The sequence below is a fragment of the Silurus aristotelis genome (genome assembly GCF_946808225.1).
Source record: "Silurus aristotelis genome assembly, chromosome: 5".
NCBI lineage: Eukaryota > Metazoa > Chordata > Actinopteri > Siluriformes > Siluridae > Silurus > Silurus aristotelis.
This window is the reverse complement of record NC_139578.1, coordinates 4,311,732-4,329,006: the sequence shown is the minus strand read 5'-3', so window position 1 is coordinate 4,329,006 and position 17,275 is coordinate 4,311,732. Positions and strand designations below refer to the sequence as shown.

General features: G+C 36.4%; 1 long non-coding RNA gene across 2 annotated transcripts in view; it reads right to left on the bottom strand.

Moving 5' to 3' along the window:
• Positions 1-11,002, bottom strand: part of LOC310726406 — a 30,301-nt gene extending 19,299 nt beyond the window's left edge. The window contains exon 1 of one of the 2 annotated variants that reach the window (XR_014533740.1): positions 10,866-11,002. This is a non-coding gene — a long non-coding RNA (uncharacterized lncRNA). The remainder of the gene's footprint in view (positions 1-10,865) is intronic. The other variant, XR_014533741.1, reaches the window with a different exon arrangement.
• Positions 11,003-17,275: the final 6,273 nt, after the last annotated feature.

Below are 17,275 nucleotides of genomic sequence, written 5' to 3'. Positions count from 1 at the left end.
CCACCAGTTAATTCATTGTATTAACTAACAGAATGATTATACTTTAGATCACAAGTTGATGTTTTGGGTATGTTTACAAAAATAGTTAAAAAAAATGTTTACAGTATATGTTTTCATTTATTTGTATTTTCTTCTCTACAACAGGCAGTTTTGCAGATAAAATTGGGCCGAGAGATGAAGATGCCAATGTTGTGATCAAGGAAACAAACATTGTTACTCTGAAATGTTCATATGAGTCAAACAGTGACTACATTGTGCTTTACTGGTACAAACAATATCCTCACAGCGCACCTCAGTTTTTACTGTATAAAGGTGCAAAGTCAGCAAGTGCTGCAAACTACAATCTCAGTGGATCTCGATTCAGAGCAGAAACAACGTCAGATGCTACTGAACTTATTATTAAAGACCTACAGATCTCAGATTCTGCTCTCTATCACTGCGCTCTAAGAGTAGGAGCAGCACAGTAATACAGAGTCACTGAACGACTGTACTAAAACCTAACGTTTGTAGAAACCACAGAAGATGACAGATATTTCCTTTACCACCTTGTTATCAGTTAACCACAGACACATATAAACACATGGTAACATTTGTAACTGAAATAAAAAGAAAATAAAAGTAAACAGGTGAACATTCAGAACAGGAAATTCACAATTCAACATTTTTGATGCTGCAGAACATATTTTAAATATAAAAATATATCCAAGCGATTGGGTGAAGTGTTACTGGTGCACAATATGTGGAATTGTAATCATCTGACTTTCTTTACTTCATTCATTCATTCATTCAGTCATTATTGTGATAATTATGCTGTATATATAACTGCATGTTTCATGTTAAGAGAAAACTCTTTGATGAACAGATGTGAGTTTTATTCATACAAATACAAAAAAAATGTCACTGGAATTTCCTTTTTGTATAATGACAATTTCTGATTGTGCACAAATATGATAAAACATAATTATTTGATCACTGTTCTTTATTACTTTTGAGTTTTGATTTGAGTTTTCAAAATGCACTTATTCAGACTGCTTACACAATAAATTGACTGTAACTGTGTGTGTACTAGTACTAGGATTCTGCTCACATCCCTCAGAGATGCAGTACTGAGTTCTTTAGATTTTGAATGCTACTTCACACTACTTTAAAATATTTATACATTACTACTGCATGTTCCCATTCTCTGAACATGTTGCATCCACAGTATCATGTTTTGATGACAAGCAGCACAACTTCTACACACTACTGTCCTACACTGTCTTGTGTTGTCTTTTCACTGTCTGTCTTGCACTGTTTGCACCAGGTTGCACACGATGCACTTTATGTGGCGAGGACACTTACTACTCTTTAGCTCTGTGTTTTCTGTTATGTAGCTTTGTATTGTTTTATGTACTGTACCTCCAGGGTTCAGGAGGAACGTTGTTTCATTTCACTGTGTACTGTGTCAGCTATATATGGTTCAAATGACAATAAAAGCTTCTTGATTTGACTTGACTTTTGACTTGACACAAAATTAACTAAATTATTTTATTACAATAATAAGTCCGAAGGCTCGGCTTGATAGCGTCTTTCATGATACCATAAAAGACGATATCAAGCCGAGCCTTCTGAATCATAATTATAATTAAATCATTGTTACCAAGAACAGCTGCTTTTTTTTCTCAACTCAGTGAAATTCTCCAGTGACACGGTGACGTGATTATGAGCGTTGGAGCTTCATAAACCTTTAGGATGTTACCAGTTTGAAGTACAGAACTTTTCACTGATCCAAGAGCCTTCATCATGTTCATTGTTAAATTAATGTGTCTGTGGCTTTCACGAGGTGATTTATATGTTGGTGTTTTACGATTTTAAAAATAATAAGTGATTAAAAAGTGATTAATTGGTCTGTGTTTTGTCAAGAAACAGTAGAATGTGAGTCTGACTGTATTTTTGGCTTTTTTCTCTCTATGACAGGTGACAATGAGCCACTTTTCATTTAGAATGTTGGAGATTAAGGTAAAATGTTACTTTGTCCTGCAGATAAGAAACAAATATTTACAAACAGTGATCTGCACTGGTACAGACAACAACCAAATGGTACAGAAAAAAACATCTTCATTTTTCTCAAAGAGGAGAAGTCCAGACAAATCCCAAACAATGACTGCTGAAATTGATGGTGATAAAAAAAAAAAAAAAAAACAAGTGGATCTGATCATCTCCTCTGCTGCTGTATCTGACTCTGCTCTATACTATTCTCTAAGGATGATTCCTTAAAAAAGCCAGAGGATGCCCACTAATATACAGCAAGAACATTCAACACAATGCACAGACAGAAAACTGAGTGCAATCTTTAATTCTGGTTTAACAGTTTTGTTTTGGTTGTTATAAATTGTTTTTCAAGTATTTAATTAGATACTGAGATCACAAGGATAATCTAAAACCAATTATCAATGTCTATAAAGTATACCATGTATATATTGTCTTAAAAAAAAAAAAAAAAAAAAAATATATATATATATATATATATATATATATATATATATATATATATATATATATATATATATATATATATATATATTAGCACAAAATTGTATTGCTGTATTGTAGTCCTCCAGTTGCCATCTGTCATCAACTGCCTTAATGCTAAATTTAAATTTTAAAAACAACCCAATACATTTATGCATATATAATTAAGAGAGTAGTGGATCTTCAGGGCCTCTCTGTGGCACCCTCAATTCTGGAGTTTACTCAAGCATGGCCAGTGCCTTCCTGTATCCACCTGCCATGCCCCCTTCAGCAGCTGTCATGCTGCCACTTTCTCTGAACCTCCCGGCTTAAATCACACACACCTGGGACTCGTTCCCGGCTCCTACATAAACCCCTCGTTCACACTCACTCCCGGTCTGTTATTGTATGTGTAAGTGTGTGTGTAAACCCATGCGGTTCTTCCCGGCGGACTCTTCCATTCCTGCTAAACATTGTGACTCTGGAATGTTCATATGAGACCAGCAGTGATCGTGTTTGGCTTCACTGGCACAAACAATATCCTAACAGCACACCACAGTTTGTATTGCTTAAAGGTGCAAAGCAAGTAATTTCTGAAGAGTACAATAAAAGTGGATCTCGATTCACAGCACAAAACACCTCAAACTCTGCTAAACTTACTATCAACAATTTACAGCACTCAGATTCTGCACTTTATTACTGTGCTCTTGATTATGACACACAGTAATACAGTCACTGAACGACTGTACAAAAACCCAAAGTGTGTAAAAAAAACACAGACGATGACAGATATTTCCTTTACCCACTTGATATCAGTTAACCACAGACACATAGAAAATATTGTGGAAACATTTTTAACTGAAAAAAAGAAGTAGAGAATAAAACTAAACATTAATTACAACTATACATTAATTTTCATCCTCATTTTCATCATTTTAATACCGGTGACCTGCAAAATTTTGAATAAATGTCTTCTTATATCAGTGAAGTTGTAAATTGTCATTTTCTTAACCAAAAAACCTTTTAGAAACGTTAAATTCCTAATCTTTTTAATCATAAAATGCAGCAAAACCTGGACATTAACAGAAATAACGTGCTTCATTGTTGATTTAATTAAGATATTATTACTCCATCTTTGTAATTTCACATGAAATGAGGGCAGAATTTACACGACTACAAACTGAGGGATTGATAACAGAATTGTCATGACTACACCTCAGTAAAAGTGGGCGGAGCTCGATGTGGTGAGATACAGTTTAGACAGTTTCACAGAGATACTGACATTTATATCTACTGCAAGACACAACCATCATGTTCCTCTTCTTTCTTTTCATAGTTGTTCAAATCATTGGTAAGTCTTTTATATTCTACACAAACTTTATGTGGATGCTGGAGATTTGTACTGAAACATAAACATGATGATTCAGTTGATGAAACAAATTTTGTTAAGAAATGACATTAGAAATATTTGTTGTTGTAATGTGTTTACAGCAGGAGCTGTTGGCAGCAGCATTACACCAGAACAAACCATCATATCTTCACCTGAAGGCAGTAACACCACACTGACCTGCACATATGATGACGTTTTTCTTCACTGGTATCAACAAAAACTTCAATCAGGAGTTTTTGGTGATGATTAGTAAAACTACAGAAACTGTCACTAGAGCTGAACAACTTGAACCACGAATATCAATCAGACTTCGTAAAGACAAAAAGAAAGTAGATCTGGAGATCTTTCCTGCTGCAGTATCAGACTCTGCACTGTACTACTGCGCCATGGAGCCCACAGTGACACAAAACTCATACACACTGTACAAAAAGTGAAGCTTTGTCTCTTTTCCAGAAGGGGGAGCTGTTCACCTGTTTTAATCAAATACAGGTTTCTGTCTTAGTTCCAATTCCAAAAATAAATGAAGAAATCCTTTGAAAATTATTGTTAATATTTAATCTAAAAGAATGATTTCTGCTAAGGTTCATGCTGTTTTTTCTCCTGATGTATTAAAAATATAAAACTTCCCCACTAAAATGTAACACAAGCTTCAAACACTAATATGAATTAAATTCATTTGAAATATTGATCTCTGAAACTGAACCAGACTGAACTGAAGTCTTCATGGTTAATTATAACAGTTTATAAAACAGCACTTGATCCAGTACACTGATGTTCCTCAACAGTGATGTTGCTCCTTCAGTGTGTTTGTTCAGCAGAGGTCTGATTGTGTTGGATGATATTTGAGAACAGAACACAGAGCTGAGCTCACTGCTGTTTCACCACTTCATAAACAGCTGCTTTCTTCCTACGATCTCTAACACCATTTATATTTAGTGTTAATGTGCTGATTGCACTTGTTACAAATTTGATCAAAAACAACTAAATGCAGTTCACAAGCATTATTAAAGCACTAAGCAGTCATGTTTGTGTTTTACATCAGCTGCACAGCTGTTCTGTGTTTCTTCTGCCCGTGTTACCTGCAAATGAAACCACAGTAACTTCTGTCTCTCCTGCTTTGTCTCCTGTGGGTTGTTCTGCAGCAGCATCAGGGTTCCTCCCAAAAGGTCCAGCCATGATCACAGGGGGTTTATCATGACAGACTCTATCATGGAGGGGGCGGTTACATTCACAGTTGTCATGAATATGCATTAACATGCAGAAAAAAGGTGGAGCTTGAGGTGGTGAAGTTCAAATAGTCATCACTGTTATTTATTCTAAAGCTGGAGGTCTGAAGTGAAAACTCAGGATCACAATGTTATTCCTCTTCTTGCTTTTCCTCACTGTTTCTGATATTGGTAAGTCTTATATATTACACTTTAATTTATTTTTATTTTTTACAATCCAGAAGAAGCACAATTTCAATGTGAATTATACCTTATAATGTTTTTTATAGCAGAAGCTGCTGACTCAGCATTAAACCAGACCAAACCCATGTATTTTCAACTGAAGGCAGCAACATCACACTGTCCTGCACATATACTGGAACAGCTTATGAACTCCACTGGTATCAACAAAAACCTGGATCAAGACCAGAGTTTCTGCTGATGATTAATGAAGCTAGTGGACATGTCACAGAGGTTTAACCTCCTCATCCTCAATTTTCTATCACAAATACTAAAACAGAGGAAAAGAAAGTGGATCTGCACATCTGCTCTGCTGCTGTATCAGACTCTGCACTGTACTACTGCGCTCTGAGGCCCACAGTGACAGGAAACCCAACTCCACTGTACAAAAAGCACTACACATGACTGCAGCAGATTCATGCTTTTCTCACTAGATGGAGCTGTTTACATGTTTACATTCACTTCCATGATATCGACTACACCTGTTCTTCTGTCATACACAATGTTTATGTGTTATCCGAACTCCTGCTCTGGTTTTTCTTAGTAACGAGCCTCAGCTGTAATCTACACACTGTCAGCTTGATTTCACAGAACTGAAATGCTCATTAAATATCATTTCTTTACAAAAGCAATATACTTTCTGAATCAAGAAGACTGAGCTCAGGAAAAAAGGAAAAGAGAAGAGATGACAAACAGGAACAGGAACATATTAAATTCTGAAGGTTTAAAGCTGTATGATTTATGGGTTTTTCTGGAAGTCCAGTGCAGAAGTCTGATATTAAATTTTTAGTTCTGAATATATAAATTGTGAGATATGCCTCTGTTTTCTGATCACAGTCACATATATTATTGAGCCAAAATTCTATCCTACACACATAAATAAAAATAATATAAAATAAAGTAAATAATATGCCAAGATGTCCAGAGGTTTATGTACAGTATTTTTTTTTAATCATGAGCCACAACATATTGAAATGATATGTGCAACATAGTGCAAAAGATGCAGTGTGTTGATCAGCAACAGTGGAATAGTTGTGAGTTGTAGTGGAGACTCAGTTCACTCTGACTGATACTGTGAAGGGATGATCTGTACAAAGTTATACTACAACAGCAGCATTTCCTGGGTGTGGCCTTCTAGAGACGTGTTCCCTCATGTGTAAAGTTCAGCACATACAGCACTATTATACAGAATCCTCACAGAGCTGTGTTCAGAAATGACTCAACTCTACAACTTACTGTACATAGTGAGATACACAACCTTGATTCTCACTGTAGCTACAGGTACTTCATATTTATCAGGAAATTAATTGTATTAACTAACAAGTATTTTATACATTTATTTATATGTTGTGATGTTTAAAGTATGTTTGCAAAAATAGCTATTTTTATGTCTTTATTAATTTATATTTTGTTTTTCAGCAGGCAGTTTTGCAGATAAAATTGGGCCGACAGATGAAGATGCCAACATTATGAGAAAGGAAACAGAAACTGTTACTCTGAAATGTTCATATGAGTCAACCAGTGGCTATATTCGGCTTTACTGGTACAGACAATATCCTAACAGCGCACCAAAGTTTTTACTGTATAAAGGTGTAAAGTCAGCAAGTGGTGATGACTACAATCCCAGTGGATCTCGATTTAGTGCAGAAACAAATTCAGATGCTACTAAACTTATTATTAAAGAGCTACAGATCTCAGATTCTGCTCTCTATCACTGCGCTCTAAGAGTAGCAGCAGCACAGTAATACAGAGTCACTAAACAACTGTACAAAAACCTAACGTTTGAAGAAACCACAGAAGATGACAGATATTTCCCTTAACCATTTGTTATTAGGTAACCACAGACACACACAAAAAATGTGGTAACATTCACAACTGAAATGAATAGAAAATAAAGTGAACAGGTGAACATTCAACACAGTAAATTCACAATTCAACATCTTTGATGCTCCAGAACATATTTTAAGAAAAATATCGAAGTGTTAATTCAAGCTTTCAAAATGTATTTATCCAGACTGCTTACACAATAAATTGGCTGTAACTGTGTGTATATTCCTGCTCTGTGCTCCATTTTAGTGAGAGAAGTTTAAGATTCACCACAATCCTGACCAGGAAGATGAAGGATTGAATGTAACTATTGTATGAATATGTTTCTTAAAGTGTCAAGTCAAGTCAAGTTTATTGCAATAGGACTTTTCACAACGGACAATGTCTCAAAGCAGCTTTTCAGAATTTAAGAGTTAAGGTGAACGATGTGTATATATCCCTGATGAACAGCCGCCATCATAACATCTATAGGAGGTTTTCTTAGCCACAGTCACCATGACTTTGCTTTGCAACTTTAAGATTATGAGTTTTGTATCTCACTTTACTGTTTGTGCTGAATTTGCATGTTTAGCCATTCTTTAGAGGTTTTCTCCACCAGTCCAAAAACATGCCTTGTTGGCTAATTGTCCATATGATGTGCAGTATGTGAATGTGTGTGAGTGTGTATTATTGTGGCCCCTACGAAGCAATTTATTGTATTTGTAAACTGGCTTTTTCACAAGTACAGTGTTTCATCTTCTGCTCTTTTGCACAGTGGTTAATTTGAGAAATAAATCTTAACAATTTCTCAAAAATATACTGGCTTTAAAGTTACCATAACTTTTTTTGTTTGTTTGTTCGAATTTGTTTAAGCAGCAAAATCTTTGGCAGCACCTCCCTCTGTGAGGAGACGTTCAGTCTGATGAATTTAAAGAAGAATACAGTAAGAGATAAATTAACAAACTCCCACCTACATAATATCCTGAGTTTCCCTGAACTAGAAATGTTGAAAAGAAAACTGCATTAGCTCAGCATTTTTCCATTTCATTATTTCTAAATATTATGAATGCTTCTTGCAACTGCGCCCCCAAGAGGAACGCTGATGAGTAGAGAAAAGACTATTGGGAATCATTTTATACATATTTAGGAACAAAAATATATTAAAATGTAGTTCAGTAATTCTAAAAGAGACGCCCTGATGACCTGCCACTGATTTATAGAGACACCATTCTGATGACACTGTTCACTTCAGACTGCACTGTCATTAGAATAAATACTCATTAATATTCATCTGTTATTATTTTAACAATGCAAAGAAGCTGCTGTGTCTGAAACACTGAACTCACAATGGTGACTCTGTCATGTGATGCTGTGGGGTGGAGCTTCACAAACCTTTATGATATTACAGAATTAGAGTACAGAAAGCCCTCAAAACATTTTCATTCATCATGTTCACTGTTATATTTGTGTGTCTGTGGCTTTCACTAGGTGAGTTTTTTTTTTTTTCATTTTATAAATATTAGGTGTAGAATTGTGGGAGAGTGGTGGCTCCAGCGGTTAAGGCGCTGGGTTGCCGATCGGAAGGTCGGGGGTTCGAGCCCCGGTATCGCCAAGCTGCCATTCTTGGGCCCTTGAGCAAGGCCCTTAACCCTCTATGCTCCAGGGGTCCCTTACGAGGGAAATATCAAGGTCCGTGACGTTGGGCCGCCTTCCAGTGGGCTCACCACCTGCAGGAGGGACCGTAAGGGACGGTGCTGTGAGGATTGGGCAGCAGTCGAAGGCGGGGGCCTGCTTAGACTGCTGCCCCCGCGACCCGAATTACGGATAAGCGGGAGAAAATGAATGAATGAATGAAAAAAAGGATGAAAAAAAAAGGTGTAGAATTTAAGTGTATTTGGTCTCTGTAGTCAAAAAAAAAAAAAATGTGTGTTTGACTTATGTAATTCTAACTTATTTATGTAAAAGTTTAAACATTGTTTTCTTCTCTATGACAGGTGACTCCATGGCAGATTCAATAGAGCCACTTTTCACTCATAAAGCTGCAAATGAAGGTGATGATGTTACTCTGAGCTGCAAGTACAAGACAAGTGATACAAACACCTACCTGCACTGGTACAGACAACATCCACAATCTAAACCTGTGTTCCTTCTTTATATTCATGAATCTACTAAATTGAAAAGTTACTCAATTCCACCACGTCTGGATGTTGAAGTTGATAAAAATAATAAAAGAGTGGATCTGATCATCTCCTCTGCTGCTGTATCAGACTCTGATCTATACTACTGTGCTCTGGCGCCCACAGTGACAGGAAATCCAGCTGCACTGTACAAAAACCTTCACACTGTTTTGTTATACTGAAGACTGCCAACAGGGGGAGACAGTGGCTTAGTGGTTGGTATGTTTGCTTTGCACCTTTGAGATTCAGGATTTTGAATCTCACCTCCACGGTTTGTCCTGAATGTGGATTTTTTCATTCTGCTTTAACGGTTTCCTTCACCAGTCCGAATCATGCTTTGTTGGCTAATTGTCATGTCTAATGATCTGTAGTATGTGAATTTGTGTGTAAATGTGTGACAATGTATTGTATTTTTAAATAATTGACTAAAACTAGTTTCTTCACGTGCAGTGTTTCATCTTCTGTTTTCAGTGTAAGAAAATTTGATGGAAAAAATCTGAATCGTTTCTCAAAAGTGTGAGACTTGATTCAGATCATTCACGGTTCCTGAGTTTAATCATCAATGCTTGAGGAAGAACAACCCTGGAATAAAGATCAGGTAAAAACATGTCTAATGTCTGCACCATGTGACTTTTTCTGTAGTTCTATGTATCACTAAACTTTAATAATAAACAGATTCAATACTCAATAATCTGATTAAATACTAACTACATACTTCCTCACAACTCAATTCAATAATACAGAGAACATCTTAGAAAATGTGATGCAGTTCATCAGTTTCCTCCACAATAGAATATGTTTCTTAAAACAAAAAGAAAATAATGTTACATTTTTGTAGTTAATTATGTTTCACAGTTGATCACCTCAGAGAAAATTATATCTAAATACAATGGAATAAAGAGGCCTAATGAAGTAAATACATACAAGAATGTCTATATATTAATGGACTCCTCATATTTTAAAGCATGTGCAGCATTTATGAGTCTATAGTGCTGCATTTCCACAAAAAAATACTATCACACTGTGCTGATATCATATTACCCACGATAAGTGAAACCACAAGAAGGCATAATTATAATTTTAGCAAAATTGTTATTATTTCTGACTTGTCATTGTTTATTTATTTGTTTGTTATAGTAGCAGATATTCATCGATACCACCTTTTCAGCATTATCAGAAATTTCAATACAACATGGACTTGTCGTCATGACTACACCTCAGTAAAAGTGGGCGGAGCTCGATGTGGTGAGATACAGTTTAGACAGTTTCACAGAGATACTGACATTTATATCTACTGCAAGACACAACCATCATGTTCCTCTTCTTTCTTTTCATAGTTGTTCAAATCATTGGTAAGTCTTTTATATTCTACACAAACTTTATGTGGATGCTGGAGAATTGTACTGAAACATAAACATGATGATTCAGTTTGTCCTCAAGAAATGACATTAGAAATATTTGTTGTTGTAATGTGTTTACAGCAGGAGCTGCTGGCAGCAGCATTACACCAGAACAAACCATCATATCTTCACCTGAAGGCAGTAACACCACACTGACCTGCACATATGATGACTCAGCTGTTTATCTCCACTGGTATCAACAAAAACCTCAATCAAGACCAGAGTTTCTGCTGATAATTAAAAAATCCTCAGATTATGTCACTAGAGCTGAACAACATGACCCAAGAATATCCATCAGACTTCATAAAGACTAAAAGAAAGTAGATCTGGAGATCTTTCCTGCTGCAGTATCAGACTCTGCACTGTACTACTGCGCCATGGAGCCCACAGTGACACAAAACTCATACACACTGTGCAAAAAGCCTTTTTCTCTCCCAGTAGGGGGAGTTTCATGTTCCAGGAGTTTCATGTTTATTTGATATGGTTGGACATCAACAATCATCATCTTACACATGCTAATAATGTGAATTGCTTAAACAATCAATCAAAAAATGTCCCTATAGTGAATAAACTTATATACTCATTTATACATTTAAATGTACTATTTATTATCTATTTATATCTTTATGATTATATTCAAATTACATTGAAGAAATCATGAAAAATAATGTTCTCTGCTGGTGATTGTGGTGACATGAAATCATATGAAATGATGGAATAAAGATGTAATACTTCTATTATTATAACAATTCAAAATAAAGTATTACATTAAAAATAGGGTTTTATTATAAACACTAATTATTTGGCATTTTATAGATTAGCACTTTACTCAACTTTAACAACCTCAAAAGAAATGTGGTAACATCTGAAACTGGAACGAACAGAAAACAAGCATATAGATGAATCAACACAACAGCTGCACACCAATCACACTGAATTCACAAATGTACATTTGTTAGTGCTCCAAAATACATTAAGGAAAATATTACAGCCATTCTTTTATGTGTTTCTGATAATTCAATGTAATCAATTTTCTTTTCATTTAATTTATGCTTTTATTTAGCCAATATTTTAATTATACACATTTAACCTATTTACTCCAAGTAAAATTAAACTGATAGCCTGATACCAACACATGAAGCAGGATAGGGCCTCACTGATGCTCTGAATGTGTCGATAAAAAACAAAAAAAACATGTATGAGGCAGATTAAGTAGATTTATTGGTGAAGAAGAACTCGTAGGCCTTAGAAATTAGAGAAGACATAGGAGAAAATCAAGGTCAGCCTAAGTAGAAGGTATGGGAGGATAATACACAGGAGAAAGATTTGCAGCTGGAGATAGAAGTTGGAGGGAAGTTAGAGAATAATCAGTAGGAGACCAGTAGGCAAGATAGGGAGAAGATGTGGAATGAGAAGAGAGAGAGGAAAAAGTTGATGCATGTGTACGAAGGTCTTCAGAATCTTCAGTATTGGTCTGTGTCTTGTGGTGGAGAACAGCAGGGAGGTCAGGTGAGGTCTGTGTGCACATATCACGCGTAAAAGTACGCTGAACGATGCGAGGAGGCAGGAAGGGGTTTTCTGGGTAGAGAGATGCTCAATGAATTGTGCAACCTCGGTGGCTTGGGAGCAGAGGTGGTAAAAGTACAAAAGTACTTCTGTAATTTTATTTCCTGTAAACTTTTTTGTAAATTACTAAAATACATTCCATAATGGGTATAATTCTTCTCCTAGTCTGTATATTTATCGATATCATACAAATTGCCCTCTGCACAGACATAGATAACTGCTTTTTCACCTGGTTTTCTTAAGTCTTAAGCATTTAATTTACAGGTGCATCCCAATAAATTAGAATATTAAAAAGTTTATTTAATTAAGTTATTCAAAACAAAGAGTGAAACTCGTATATTATAGAGATTCATCACACACAGACTGATATATTTCGAGTGTTCATTTCTTTTAATTTAGGTGATTTTGGCTTACAGGTAATGAAAACCCTAAATTCAGTATCTCAGACAATTAGAATATTGTGGAAAAGTTGAATATTGGAGACTCATGGTGTCACACTCTAATCAGCTCATTAAATCTAAACACCTGCAAAGGTTTCCTGAGCCTTTAAATGGTGTCTTAATCTGGTTCAGGCTACACAATCATTGGGGAAGACTGCTGACTTGACAGTTGTCCAGAAGAGGATCATGACAAACTGCACATGGAGGGTAAGACACAAAAGTTCATCGCTAAAGAAGCTGCTGTTTACAGAGTGCTGTGTCCAAGCACATTAATGGAAAGTTAAATGAAAGTTAAAAATGTGGTAGAAAAAGGTGAAAAGAAGCCCATTCAAGAATTTGGGAAGATTCACAAAGAGAGGACCGCAGCTTGAGTCAGTGCTTCAATAACCCATGGGCTACAACTGACTCATTCCTTGTGTCAAGCCACTCCTGAACCAGAGACAACATCACAGATGTCTTACCTGCGCAAAGGACAAAAAGGACTGGACTGTTGCTCAGTGGGCCAAAGTCATCTTTTCAGATAAAAGAAAAGAAAACTTTGCATTTTATTTGGAAATCAAGGTCCCAGAGTCTGGAGGAAGAGAGGAAAGGCACAGATTCCAAGTTGCTTGAGGTCCAGTGTAAAGTTAGCACAGTCAATGGTGGTCTGGGGAAACATGTCATCTGCTGGTAGTGGTCCACTGTTTTTTATCAAGTCCATAGTCAGCACAGCCGTCTACCAGAAAGCATTAGAGCCCTTCATGCTTCCCTCTGCTGACCAGCTTTATGGAGATGCTGATTTCATTTTTCAGCAGGATTTGGCACCTGCCCACACTGCCAAAAGCACCAAAAGTTGGTTAAATCACCATGGTGTTGGTGTGCTTGACAGGCCAGCAAACTTACCGACCTTCTCAAGAGGAAAATGAGAAACACAAAACCAAAAAAAAATCTGGACTTCCATACCACCTCAGCAGTGCCACAGACTGATACCACGTCGAATTGAGGCAGTAATTAAAGCAAATTGAGCCCCTACCAAGTAAGCCAGAATAATAAAAAAATTAACAAACACTTGAAATACACTCACCGGCCACTTTATTAGGTACACCTTACTAGTACTGTGTTGGACCCCCTTTTGCCTTTAGAACTGCCTTAATCCTTCGTGGCATAGATTCAACAAGGAACTGGAAACATTCCTCAGAGATTTTGGTACATATTGACATGACAGCATCATGCAGTTGCTGCAGATTTGTCGGCTACACATCCATGATGCGAATCTCCCATTCCACCACATCCCAAAGGTGCTCTATTGGATTGAGATCTGGTGACTGTGGAGACCATTTGAGTACAGTAAACTCATTGTCATGTTCAAGAAACCAGTCTGAGATGATTCGCGTTTTATGACATGGCGCGTTATCCTGCTGGAAGTAGCCATCAGAAGATGGGTACACTGTGGTCATAAAGGGATGGACATGGTCAGCAACAAAAAAGGCTGTGGCGTTGACACGATGCTCAATTGGTACTAATGGGCCCAAAGTGTGCCAACAAAATATCCCCCACACCATTACACCACCACCACCACCAGCCTGAACCGTTGATACAAGGCAGGATGGATCCATGCTTTCTTGTTGTTGAATGCCGAATTCTGACCCTGCCATCCGAATGTCGCAGCAGAAATTCGAGACTCATCAGACCAGGCAACGTTTTTCCAATCTTTTATTGTCCAATTTTGGTGAGCCTGTGCCAATTGTAGCCTCAGTTTCCTGTTCTTAGCTGTCAGGAGTGGCACCCGGTGTGGTTCTGCTACTGTAGCCCATCCGCCTCAAGGTTCGACGTGTTGTGCGTTCAGAGATGCTCTTCTGCATACCTCGGTTGTAATGAGTGGTTATTTGAGTTAATGTTGCTTTTCTATCAGCTTAAACCTGTCTGGCCATTCTCCTCTGACCTCTGGCATCAACAAGGCATTCGCGCCCAGAGAACTGCCGCTCACTGGATATTTTCTCTTTTTTGGACCATTCTCTGTAAACCCTAGAGATGGTTGTGCGTGAAAATCCCAGTAGATCAGCAGTTTCTGAAATACTCAGACCAGCCCGTCTGGCACCAACAACCATGCCACGTTCAAAGTCACTTAAATCACCTTTCTTCCCCATTCTGATGCTCAGTTTGAACTGCAGCAGATCGTTTTGACCATGTCTACATGCCAAAATGCATTCTCTGATGATGAATCCTCATTTTCACAATAAAACCTCTTTGATATAAACTACAGCTGTTCTTCTATCATACACACTGCACTAATATTATCATAACAATAAATACTCATTAATACTTCATTAATACTCATCTGTCATTACACTGCATTTATTCTCTTCTCTTCTCTTCTCTTCTCTTCTCTTCTCTTCTCTTCTCTTCTCTTCTCTTCTCTTCTCTTCTCTTCTCTTCTCTTCAGGTCGAGGCCTGTAAAATAGAGACACCACTAAAAAAACACAAGTTAAATATTTCAGAATCTAATTACTTGATTATATTTTTTATATATTAAAATGTCTTAGATGCATTTCATAATTTTATTAATTTCAGTTTTTGTTTGCTCAAATGTGCTCAGGACAGGTTCCACATGTGATGCTGAATGTGAATGTAAATCCAGGATGTCAGTAACATTGGTGACTCTGTCATGTGATGCTGTGGGGTGGAGCTTAATGAAGCTTTATGATATTATAGATTCAGAAAACTGAAAGACTGTAGAATATTCTCATTCAGCTAAAACCATTCATCATGTTCAGTGTTATATTCATGTGTTTATGGCTTTCACTTGGTGAGTACATTTTGTATTTTATTAATATTACATTTTGAAAGTGAATGTGATTATTAGTCTCTGTAGTGAATGTGGGTTTGATTATGTAATTCTGGTTTGATTGTGTAAAGGTTTAAAACATTATGTTCTCTTCTCTATGACAGGTGACTCCATGGCAGATTCAATAGAGTCACTTTTCACTCATAAAGCTGTAGATGAAGGGGATAATGTTACTCTGTCCTGCAGATACAAACCAACCAGCTCTTCTACAGGAAACAATCTGTTCTGGTACAGACAACATCTAAAATCTAAACCTGAGATCCTTCTTAATGTTATGCAAAGTGGAACTCTAATTTCCACAACACCAAGAATGGATGCTAAAGTTGATGATAAGAACAAACAAGTGGATCTGATCATCTCCTCTGCTGCTGTATCAGACTCTGCTCTATACTACTGTGCTCTGGTGCCCACAGTGACAGGAAATCCAGCTGCACTGTACAAAAACCTTCACAGTTTCTGCTATAAGGAAAGTAGTCATTTACATGTTATCAAGGAGCATTTCTTTCTCTTGTAAATTATTCTTTTGGAACTTGTCTTCATCTAACAGCCTGAAGGTCTCTGAAAAGTAGAAATATTACAAGAAATTCATTTATAAATATAGAATATGTTTTTACTGACTTTTGGTTATACGTTTTACTGTATTTCGCTTTTCATTGTTCTTTGAGTAGCCTTGAAAGACAATATGTATTTTAAAGCCTCCAACTTCCTGGATATTCCTTTCCATCCTTCTACCAGACTCTTCACTCCACCACTATAGCAGACAGTATCAGAACATCAGCCAGAGTTTTTAATGATTTCTTCCTCCAGACAGTCTCCCAAATCCACATTAATATATACATCAATTATATTGTAAAATAATCTATTTAATAAATATTTTAAACACTACATTCATCATCCCAAAAGATAAACATTTTTTGCATTTCAGGTATTTTTTTTTATATTATTATTAATATGCCTTAATATTCATATTTATATTGTATTCCATTTGGAAATCAGCAATCATCTTTTTACCAATCCATCTAATGATCATTGTTTGAACAGTCAATAAAGAAATTCTTTTGAAATCAGTGTTTCATGCGATTGTTTTAAATCCTGTTTTAAAGTCTTTCTCCACAAGGTGGTGCAGTCACTTATCTTATTGTCAGACATGTACCAGGATCCTGCCACATCTGTCAGCAATGTTGAGTTCTTTGATTATGAATTATACTTTGCACAACAATACACTTACACACACTCACACAAGTGAATACACACTGCAACCTTCACTGAACCAAGCAAACCTCCCACACTGTGCACTGTGCACACACTGGTATTACAAAGAGCAGCAGCTGGTTTGTTCCTCATCTTACTGAAATACCTAGAAAAAGGTTGGTTATCGTATTTAATAAACAGGATTTTTTACAGAAAAAATAAATAAATTAATGACAGTACTGTATAAAAAATTCACATAATTCACATAATTATTTACAATGACTTACTTATTCACTTATACTTATTATTACTTACATACTTATTCACAGCAATTTCTGTTGAGGCTGAAGCCCCCAATGCAGCGACACCACTTATAAACACAAATATAACAGAAAATGAAAATATGTAATAATTGAATCAGCTAATTATATTTTTACAGATTAAAATAATGCATTAATTCCGAATGCTTCATTAAGAATCAACAATCTGACAGTAACATTGGTGACTTGGTCATGTGATGCTGTGAGGTGGAGCTTCATGAACATT